The 11,868-nt window shown below is 38.7% G+C and overlaps 1 pseudogene across 1 annotated transcript; it reads right to left on the bottom strand.

Annotated features, from left to right (window-relative positions):
* Positions 1-8,019: 8,019 nt before the first annotated feature.
* LOC308630060 (GSK3B-interacting protein-like) lies at positions 8,020-8,436 on the bottom strand (annotated as a pseudogene). The gene has a single exon. The product of its transcript is annotated as a GSK3B-interacting protein-like (transcript).
* Positions 8,437-11,868: the final 3,432 nt, after the last annotated feature.

Raw genomic sequence — 11,868 nt, 5'->3', positions numbered from 1 at the left:
ACACTGTGTGCGTGACTTGGAAGATGGAGGGGAAGCAGCAGCCACGTGCACCAGGTGCTTTTGCTGCTCACATGCTTTCACTCATTGGAATGGCAGCATCCGGGTGTGCACTATCTCCACCTGGCCCTGGGGCCTCCCTCAGCTTCTCCAAGTCCTAGTCCAGGTACCTGATTTATTTCTGTAAGAAAGAGCACCATGGGCTTCCCTGGTGGCGCAGTGGTTGAGAGTCCGCCTGCCGATGCAGGGGACGCGGGTTCGTGCCCCGGTCCGGGAAGATCCCACGTGCTGCAGAGCGGCTGGGCCCGTGAGCCATGGCCGCTGAGCCTGCGCATCCGGAGCCTGTGCTCCGCAACGGGAGAGGCCACAGCAGTGAGAGGCCCGTGTACCGCAAAAAAAAAAGAAAGAAAGAAAGAAAGAGCACCATCTTCTCCAGCAGGAAATCTACAATACGGAAGTCAGAGGTGGTGAGAGACCAACCCAGGTTCCAGTCCATCCTCACAGGCTCAACATTACCTTCAGTCAGGCCAATGCACTTTGATATTGGATTGTCTGAACTTGTCACTTGTTGATAAATGTCAACAGCTAAGGTAATATTTTCAGATGTAGAATTGCAAATCCTGAGACATGGACCCATGTTATGCCAGGTCTTTTCTTCTTTGTGCCTAAATGAGTTTCATGTTCCTGCTAATTCTAAGGAGCACACCACACACAGATGCAAGCCTGCATATGGGAGTGTGTCTGGCCTCATAACCTTCTTTTGGATATGTAGACACATTGATATCCCACTGATAACCAACTGCCACCATCCCATATAGCTCAGACAGCAGCCAGGAAAAGCCATATACATTTATGGAGCTTTTAACACAATCAGTTAAAAACAGACTTGCGTATTATTGATTGTGGACTTTGCAGGCTTTCTGTGGTGAGCAGCATGCACCATGCTTCTTGTATTTCTCCCCACTAATTTTCTTCCCTGGTGATGCGGAATAAAACACCAGCTGGAGTTAAGGAGAGGAGAGGTCTGAACAAGTTTATTACCCAGATGCGGAGGCCCAGGAAGCAGAGTCATCAGACAACACTGAGTCTTTTGCTAAACCATCTTAGGTATATTTCTTTTGTACCACAGGGGTGGTTTCAATGAGTTGTGTATTGTACTTTCAAGAACTGCGTTGACTGACACTGCTCTTATATAACACATATTAAATAAACTATATAAAGATAAATGTAAGAATGCTTCAAATGAGCATTTAGTTACCAAAAATAATCTAGGTGTTGCTATTTAATTGTATAATTATATTGCTGCTAGTTATCTCTTTAAAAGTCATGAGTGTCGGGTGATGTATGCAACAATTTTCAGTTATAAGATGTATAAGCTCTGAGGATCTAATGTACAGCATGGTGACTGTGGTTAATAATAGGGTATTGAATACTTGAAAGTTGCTGAGAGTAGGCTTTAACTATTCTCATCATGAAAAAAAAAAGCGTTGTTATATGAGGTGATAGATGTGTTAATTATCTTGATCTTGGTAATTATTCCACAGTGTATATGTATATCAAAGCATCATGTTGTACTGAATATATTCTCTAAAGGAAAAGGAACAATGGGATATCAGTATGTGAATAAGAAAAGGACACAAACACACGCAATATTGCACCCACTTAAGTTGCTTCATATAACTTTATGCTTATTAGTCAAGTTCAGGTGTTCCCCATGCATGTGCTATGAGGGTATACACCTCACTCCTACCACTCCATTTCCATAGAAACTATCTGGCGAGGAGTTTTTGAATCTCTCCTATCTGAACTTTTTACTATTTATCACTGCTTACTTCTCAAAATAATTAAACCTCTAATTCCAAGATGCAGAGTTGCATGATTCACTTTCCTCTCTCTGAAACTTCTTCTTTCTCTCCTGTGTTAAGTCCGCACTGGCTCACCTTCCAGTCCCCACCCAGGGTCCCAGGGCTCACTCTGCTCAGATGCTTTGAGAATAGATGCTATCCACCTCCATAGGTCAACTGCTATTGGCATTCAAATAATATACTTGGTCAGTCTTCCCCTAAATGTTTTCCCCCTGGACTTATTTAACATACTTCTCTGTTATTCAAAGAAAATATCAGCACCATCCAATTTTTGGAAGACCCACCATGAACAGTTTCTAGCCACCTTCACATTTGAAATATTTATGGTTTATCAAGAGGTTCACATATGTACTTATGAAATGACATTCAAACTAACCAAAATATAAACTTTTAAATCCATCCTCTAAAGATAATCATTTTATGCTGCCCTTACATAGATCTCTTTTCTTCTCGGCCAATTCCTTCTAGTCCTCCCACTTTATCAAAACCAAAACCAACTCACAATTCACAAATTATTTTTGCTTTTTAGGGGATAGTAAATCCTAAGCTCTCTGAATACTTATTTTCTATTTTTGTTTTACCTGCATTTATCCACCCCCAAAATAATGCCAGCCTCAAGATAAATTTATGAGGTTAGAAGTCAAGATAGTGTATATGGTGGGTGGGATTAGTGGCTAGAAAGGGGCTGAGGGTAGGATTCTGGGATGTGGTTATGTTCAGTTTCTTGATATGGTTGCTAATTGGATGGGTGTTTTCTGTTTGTGAAAATTTATCAAGATGTTTGGTCATAATTGATTAATGTTTCTGTACATTTAAAACATTTACAAAAGAAAATCAGTCTACTGAAATCAGCCCCAAATCTGTGTTTACTCTTTCTCCTCTCAGCCTGTTTTTCCATTCTACTCACAAACCTAACAAATAACAAACATACTGAGTTCATTTTAAAAGATCTAAGGCAATGATGACTTTTATCATTGATTTATTATATCTCTACCATCACAGTTATGTTTCTAGCCAGGTAGACAATATTAATATTCTTTAGACAAAAGTAATTTATCCTTGAACTCTTCCCATTGATCAACTTCCCTACATGCTACCATGTTGCGGGTCTAATTAGATGGTGTTCAGAAAACATCTGACGGGGCTACACTTGAATTTGTGTTGTGGATAACAGACAGCAGAGCACAGGAGCACCATGCTGGAGTGTAGTAATGACTCTGTAATTAATACAATTCAAAGAACTCACATGGGAAGTGTCACGTCCTTCCTGTCTGTCAAACATGATTAATAGACCTCAGCTTCCAGAGCCTGTTCATCCTGGTGTTTCTTCACATTGGAAAGAAATGGAAATGTAATTCAAGATTTTATAAACCTATATGTATTTGCTATGCCTCTTATGCACACACAAACACACGTACCACATGTACACACACCGTATACACACACACACACACACACACACTGTGTGTGTCTTTTTTGGAAAAAGCCACTATATTGCAAGTAGCTGGGGCAATCCATGTGAAGAGTAGACAACAATGGATAAAAGAATTGAAATGAGTAAACTATTCAGTCCTAAATAATTACTTTTGGTATGGCATATTCTTCTACCTTTCAAATGTATTCAGATTAAGAGGAAATATCCAGGCCAAGTCTAGCATTGCCCAAAGAATCAGTCAAAATAGAATATATGAGCAATAAGAAAGGATCCCATCATATGTTTCTCCCACAGTACAGATGGACTCGATTCAATAAAAAATAGCATTTATTATTTACTGTGGGCCAGGCCCTGTGCTGGGCCCACCCAAGAGAAACCAACGGGAGCAAGACACAGTTCATGTCCTTAAGGACGTGGCAAAAGATGTGATTAAATCAAGGGTGTTGAGAGGAGATTGTCCTGGACTATCCAGGTTGGTCCCAAATGCAATCACATGTATATTTAGAAGACATGCACATGGAGGAGAGGACAGCCAGAGAAGGCAACATGAAGACAGAACACAGAGATGAAGCCACAAGCCAGGGAACCCTGACGGCCCATGGGAGTGGGAAGAGGAGAGAAACGAACCCTCCCCAGAGCCTGCAAGAGGCGTCTGGTCCTGCCGACACCTTCATTTTAGCTCAAGGAAACTGACTTCAGACTCAGGTTTCCAGATCTGTCAGAGAATAGATTTCTGTTGTTTAAAGCCACCCAGTTGTGGTCATTTGATACAGTAGTGATAGAGAACTAATACTTTGGATTAGGTTAAAATGTGATGCTAAATATTTAGCTACTTGGTTGAAATCCACTGCATTTAAACTTCTTCCATGTGTGCAATGGCAAAAAATAGTATTAAGTACAATTTTACATCATTACTGTGAAATGTGAAGCAAAGTTGCAGCTAAGGACCATCACTGGTGGAATCAATTTTTCTTTGCTCTTGGATAACTGCATATTATTAACAAACATAAAAGTAAGGAAACACATTCTAATATGATACGTATGAGAAACAAATTGGAATGAAAGTCAGGTTTCTCTGAAGAAGGCTTTATACTGATGTCAATTAATATTTAATATCACTTAATCTGAAAATAATATGTATCACATTGTTTTTTAAAATAATGACACAAAGTTTTGTTAACATGCATCGCTCAGGGATACTTTCAATGATAAAATGATAGAGATAAGACAATTAAGATATATCCTCCATTTCCTTAACTAGTAGCTTCTAGATGAACAGGATTTTGTCAAGCAATAAAACTCTATGTCATTCACTAACTCATTCAATCCAATATATTAATTGAACGTATACTGTATGACTCTAACCCCAGAACTTTGGAGAGCTCCTAGAATATGGTCTTGTGACTCTTCTTTGAACATCTTTCTATCTCAAATACCTGTCCCCAGAGGCAGTTTATTTCTGCCCAGTTAATGTGATGTCTGTGACATTTTCACTTTCTTTCAAGTTCAACTGATAGTTGCAATCATGATTACAGCAATAGTTCTGATCACAATTTATTCAACATAAATTAAGGACATAAATACCAAGAAGACAACCAAGAATTTATCAGACATTCTGCTACTTCTAGATGATATATAACTCTTGGTACTGGTTCATTTTATCTCTGCCAACTATGTAACTAATATTAGGATAGCACATCCACCCTACTTGTAAGATGGGAGAATCTAAGTTGAAATGTCTACCTGAGTGAGGTCTTTGATATACCCCTCCTCAATAAGACTTGTATCTCCTTTCCTCTGAGGCTTACTCAAATGCCAGACACTACAATCCTATCTTGGAAAGTATGGTCTTCCATCAGGGATGTGCCTTCTGGATTCTTATATGGGAACAGATCAGGGTTATTACAGACTCACTTCCCAGCTCTGTGACCTTTGAAAACCTCCTCCTCTCATCTTCACTTTCCTCATCCTTAAAATGCAAATTGTAATGCTTCCTGATTTCTTCCGAGAACTATTGAAGATGAAATGTGATGATAATGTATGTAAAAGATGTTTGAATATAAAAAGTTCTACCAACATAATCTACTGCTGTTTTTTTCCCTTATTAAGTGTTCCCAGATTCTACTCAAGCATCGTCTCTAAGTCTCAAGGACACCTAAGCTATTATATTGAATTCTATGTATTTATTACCTGTACTTTGTACATTGGTCTATAGATATCTAAGCTCAATGAATAGTCCGTTCACTTTCTTCCTTGTTATTTTCCCTTTAAATTTAATAGAACTTCCTCTGCTATGATCGTTTTGTCTGTAACATTTATTTATTTTATTTTTCTTGGAATCAAACATTTATCACAAAATGAACACTTTCAATTTTTAAACATACAATCACTTTTCTTCATACTTATCTCAAAATTAGTAAACAGAATTTTATTCAAACTTTACAAATATCCTTTATATTTAGCCTGAGATTAAGCATGAGAAAGTTCAACCTGAAGTTAGACTTCATTACCCAAACACTTAAGCATCTGAAAATAAAGCTGAGGCTGAAATGTTCATTTATCAAACATAATTTAAGCATTTCAATAAACTTTGACAATGAATAGTGACCCAAACCAAACTTTAACTTGCTCTGGTCTACATGATCTTCAGAGCCTAAAAGTACCTATTATTTAATAATGGTTTTAAAAAGTCTTCAAGTGACAAATTATGAAGGTGTGTCCAGATGTAGAATTTTAGTTCAACATTTCTATAGCTGCTGCTTTAGACTAATATTAAAAAAACAACTCTCCAATCCTTATTATTCAACATGTACTTAAAAACATGTAGCAGCATGGTATAGTTTATTTTTATAAATATTAGTACCTGTAATAAAATATAAAATACAGAGTCTCCCTTTTTCAAATATTAAGTCTCTGAATGCTTCACTCATCCTTTGATTTCAAACCCATACAATGCACTCACATGACTCTGTAGATTTAGCACTGAGACAAAACATCTGTTGGGGAAGGAATGCTGTGGCAATACCAAAGTACAACATTATAGAAAGGAAACATTGAAGCAAAAATACCTTCTGAATATATACTGTACATTATGTAAACAAACATTCATAATAAGAATCAACACAGGCCAAAATATTGTTTTCTAGGAAATCAGAGTCTTCTTTCTTTTAAATCACACACATTAAATATGCTTTTTGTTAGGAAAAAATGGAACCTGTTCCTGTATTTGCTTATGTGCTTAAATATCTTGGAAATGAGTAATTGTTACATTCATTTGCTAATGGTTTGTCATCTTAGTTGGCCGGCTGGTGCAAACAAGGAATACAGTACTATTTCAGTACCTGTTTTTCTTTCTTTCTTATTTATTTATTTATTTATTTATGTATTTTTGGCTGCGTTGGGTCTTTGTTTCTGCGTGCGGGCTTTGTCTAGTTGCAGCGAGCGGGGGCTGCTCTTCGTTGCAGTGCACGGGCTTCTCATTGCGGTGGCTTCTCTTGCTGCAGAGCACAGGCTCTAGGCACACAGGCTCAGTAGTTGCAGCACGCGGGCACAGTAGTTGTGGCGCACGGGCTTAGTTGCTCCGCAGCACATGGAATCTTCCCCAACGCTCGAACCCGTATCCCCTGCATTGGCAGGCGGATTCTTAACCACTGTGCCACCAGGGAAGCTCCCTGAGTACGTGTTTTTCATGTAACACTAGCTCTGTAATATATACTTAATTCTTTTTTTTTTTTTTTTTTTTGCGGTACACGGGCCTCTCAATCTTGTGGCCTCTCCCGTTGCAGAGCACAGGCTCCGGATGCGCAGGCTCAGCGGCCATGGCTCACGGGCCCAGCTGCTCCGTGGCATGTGGGATCTTCCCGGACCGGGGCACGAACCCGTGTCCCCTGCATCGGCAGGCGGACTCTCAACCACTGCGCCACCAGGGAAGCCCTATACTTAATTCATTTTTATCAGTCCATATTAATAATATAAATAGATTAAATGAAGCAGTGAATTTCAAAATTTGTGCAGGGGAAACTAGTTGATAATTTGTTTCCAGTAAGGCTAGTAGCAAAATAATTACTACAAAGTTAGTCCAAGCTGGCAGTAAACCCCTGATTTAGCAAGCTGAATCAAAGTTTGAAGTTAGTTTATTTCCTATATGACCATGCAAATCTAGAATTTCCTGTGAAAGAAAGTGCTGGCAGCATCAAAGTCCTGTAATAAGAGAACGAAATACTGATTAGGTTTTCAGAATGCCAGAGATACTATATGAAGAAATTTGAATGTCTTAATGATGGCATCACAGCAATGGCCTCAGGATTTCCTTAACGAATCAGAAACTGAGAAACACAATTCGTTAGTCAATAAAGTTCTCAATCAAAAACCTAAATGTGAAGCAAAAAATGATAAAGACACAAAATCAAAGATGCGGGCTTCCCTGGTGGCGCAGCAGTTGAGGATCCGCCTGCCGATGCAGGGGACGGGGGTTTGTGCCCCGGTCCGGGAAGATCCCACGTGCCGCGGAGCAGCTGGGCCCGTGAGCCATGGCCACTGAGCCTGCGCGTCCAGAGCCTGTGCTCCGCAATGGGAGAGGCCACAAGAGTGAGAGGCCTGCATACCGCCAAAAAAAAAAAAAAAAATCAAAGATGCGTTTTCTACTATGACCATCTGCAAGAATTTCAAGCTTTATGTCAACATGTTTACCATTGACAGCCCCTCGAACAGGAAAAACCTTAGTCATGACTGTCCATCCCTTTTCAATTTCAAGTTTTTGAAGGAGTGCATTTCCAACTGCTTCCTGGTAGACAGGGCTGAGCGCATCCAGCAAGGAGTAGACTGTTTCATGGTAGGGAGTCTGTAAATGATCATCCACCGGGTCGAAAGCACAACCTACCACCCTGAGCCCTGCTTCATTGAGTTCCAGGCAGTATCTATTCCTTTCTCTTGTTTCCACATTGATATAGGCCACATCGTCTGCACAGCACAGGGTTTTTGAGACAAACACGGTGTTAACTGCAAAGAGAACATCACTTACGACTGCTTCACCTTCCAGCCTCATGTCTTTCATATCAGATCCTTCAAAGCCATTAAGCCTGCATCTTCTTCAAATCCTGACACACTGCTCAGCTCCATGGGATTACAGTCTGTTTCCATTCTGCAAACATCTTTGACCTAAGCCCTTTGACTTCAAGTTCGGTGATCTTTACAGTAGGTGGAATGGCTGCAGCTGCGCCCTCTTTCGGCTCTGAGAAGCATGTGACGTGGGAACGCTACCATCTTATTCCTGCCACCTCAGGCACAAGTCTGCGCGCACCCCGAGTCCTCCTCTTACTCCCTCCCCAGGTATCTGGCCATTTATTTATTTTAATTCAAGGGATACAGATTTTCTGGACATCTGCAACTCTAACCAAGATAATAGCTACCTTGTACCAACGCAAATTCCTGCGGAACAGATTCCGTTGAGATGCATAAGTCTAATATGCATATTCTAAGTATAAGGTGTGGTCCATGCCCTTAAGGAACATTCAGTCAAATAGAAAGACAAGAGTAACTCCCTGAAAAAGAATAATTTTGTTAAACATTTATTCTCAGCATTCTAAGAGGCATTCTGTTCCTTGCCTTTCCAAAATAGATGGTTAGCCAATTTCACGAAAGATGTTAGGAGAGAGAACCCCAAGTGTTAACCTGTTGACATTCTACAACAGTTCACATCAGGGCCAGGACCTAGGGCCTTGGTCCCATTTTCTTTAAATAGATTTTATTTTTTAGAGCTGCTTTAGGTTCATAGCAAAATGAAGCAGAAGGTAGAGAGATTTCCCATTTATACCCTGCCTCCACACATGCACAACTTCCCCTATTATCGACACCCCTCACCAGGGGGGTACATTTCTTACAGTTGATGAACCTACACTGACACCTCGTTATCACCTACAGTCCAGAGTTTACATTAGAGTTCACTCTTGATGTTGTACATTTTATGGGTTTGGGGCCAGCTACCACCATACTTCCCAGGGACTATCGATATTTGGACCCATAAATGTTAGGTTTGCCCCAGAGCCAGGGGGAACAGAGTTGGAAGGGGAAAAGGGATCTGGGTAAAGAGAGAGAACAGAATGATTTCCAGATCATCCATCTGAGAAGTTTAGATTTTTATGCCTCCAACCGTTTATTTAGCTGACCTTGTTTCATACATAGAATGTGGTTTTATGGGGCAACAGAGTGTTTTTCTTTGATTTCATAGAGGTGGCTTCTATTTCTATTTTTCTAGAAATTAGAGAAACCTCTGCTTTTTACTCTATATAGGGTATATTTTATCAGACATATTTCTTATGTTTCCAGTGTAATTCAAGTATCTAAGTAAAAAAGAGAACATTTCCTATAATAAGGGTATAATATGATGATACTGGTAATATTAGAAGTATGGTTTTAATACTATCTCTTCAATATATGTCATAGGACTCAATGGAATTGCTCACAGGGGCATCAAACAACTAAGGGGTTTGAAGAGGGGTGTTTGTTCTCAGCCCAGGTCAGGGGATTTGGCCATCTTCTCAATTACCTATACGTCTGTGCTTTTTTATTTTTTTAGCATCTTCCAGTATAAAAACCTTAGAAGTGGAGTCCGATATCCTAATCTATGGAAGGATGAAGCCAAAGGCAGGCAACTTCATGAAAGTAGAGAAAAGAATATCTTTTATCTTCCATTAGACTCAGAGAAATCTGAGAACATCTACCCACAAAGTCAACAGAAGAAAATGAGTATTCATATAATGGTGCCCAACTATTAAACTAAAGAAAACAGTGATTAAAGATCAAGCAGGATATATTTCAGCTATATAGAATCATGCAGAAAATTCAATAAAAAGCCAATCAAACCTTATACTGTCAAGAAAACTAATTATCACTGAAAAAGATACCAATATGACCAGATTTTAAATTTTTAAAAATACTTCTTTGTGAGAATATTTTTCATATATACTAACCTCTCCCAGATCTAGATATAACTTCAAGTTCATCTCTCTGTTTTAACTCTTATTGTTGTTGTTGTTTTGTTTTGTTTTTCCAGCTTTAGAGAGAATTGACAAATTCTGACATTTGTTCAGCTAAAGATTCAGACACTCTCAAGAAATAAAACAATAGTTCATACAAGTTTGCAAGCAACATGTATTGTGTCTTTTAAAACAAATTCCAATACAAACTGGACTTTGGTCTGAGATCACATTGCAAATGCACTGGAAAAGAGTACTAGAGTCAGTATTATATAGCTTTTTATTTTAAAAAAACTACTAAAGAAGTAAGTGAAATCTAACTACACTTCAATAATTTTCCCAACTTCGTGTTGATCCAGCCTTGATTTTCTAGGTATTCACCCAGAGTGTGCGGTCTACCACTGTCTTATGCCACTGTATAAGATGTTGCTTATGCCGTCCTGAAGTATTCAGACTCTACTCATTGGAACAGAGGAAGGTTTATACAGAGAGCAATGGTATAACCAGAAACACATTTTGAAAGGATAGCTGGATATACCATGGAGAATGAGTTTAACTAGAAATATATAGGCAAACCACTTCATACTCTTTCAAAAAGGAAATTTTTAAAGAATGTTAGATTCATTCATTAACTCAAAAAGCATTTGCTGAGTAGCTATTCCATCACATCACAAAGTGGTTTTCTTTAAAAAGAGTCCTGGCATTTAGTGATAGTTTAGTTGTCTTTTTAGACAGAATAAAGATAAACTTATTATTTTTGGTAACAAATCAGTACAATCTTTACTGTGCTCTTGACATGGTGCCACATAATATAAAGGACTAAACTACATCCAACAATAGATGATGAGAACTTCAGTGTGGGCAGAGGCAATGAAATTGAAAACAAAGGAAATGTGCAGAAGGAACTCTCTTCAGCATCCATGGAGGACACACGCAAAGGGCAGAGTGTGGAACTTGCTCCTGCTTCCTGGGATTTGAGTCTACTGGTCTACCCAGGATGCCCCAGATGTGCCACCAACCTCAGAAGCATGTTCTTCAAAAGGAGAAGACAAGACTAAACTCTAATTTCCCTATTAGCTCTAAAGAGTCTTAACTTTACCTTAGTTAAGAACACACTGTGTTGTATAAAAATTTCAAAGAATTAGAGAATTAACCTCAATTCACATTGGAGGAAAATTTGTCATTTTGATAGCATTCAGCTACAATTTTCAAATATCCTTGCTTATAACAAGGAACTAAAGTAAGCTAGTGGTGCTGCATGCAGAATTTATGCAAAACTTCACTCATATTTTAAATAAATTAGAGGTAATTGTCCAACATAATTTGAAGTCTTAATGAGAAGATGCAATTTTATTCATGAAATTTCCTTTAATTCTGGTTATAACCTACACAAACGGCTAAGGCTATATGAATAGCATTTGTTAGTTATGGTATTTTTTAGATTGGCCTCTCAATGAAGTCCCATTCTTTTCTCAAGTCCAGAAAGACAGTTCGTGTAGAAGGAGCTATTATTCCTTGATAATTACTCAGTGGCTCTCTGTACAGTATTGTCTCTGTGTCATGTGGTTTAGCAATTTTTAAACAGAAATTCATTAAA

The sequence above is a fragment of the Mesoplodon bidens genome, assembly GCF_964165515.1.
Source record: "Mesoplodon bidens genome assembly, chromosome: 16".
Classification (NCBI taxonomy): domain Eukaryota; kingdom Metazoa; phylum Chordata; class Mammalia; order Artiodactyla; family Ziphiidae; genus Mesoplodon; species Mesoplodon bidens.
The sequence above is the reverse complement of the archived record's forward strand: the minus strand, read 5'-3'. Positions and strand labels throughout refer to the sequence as shown.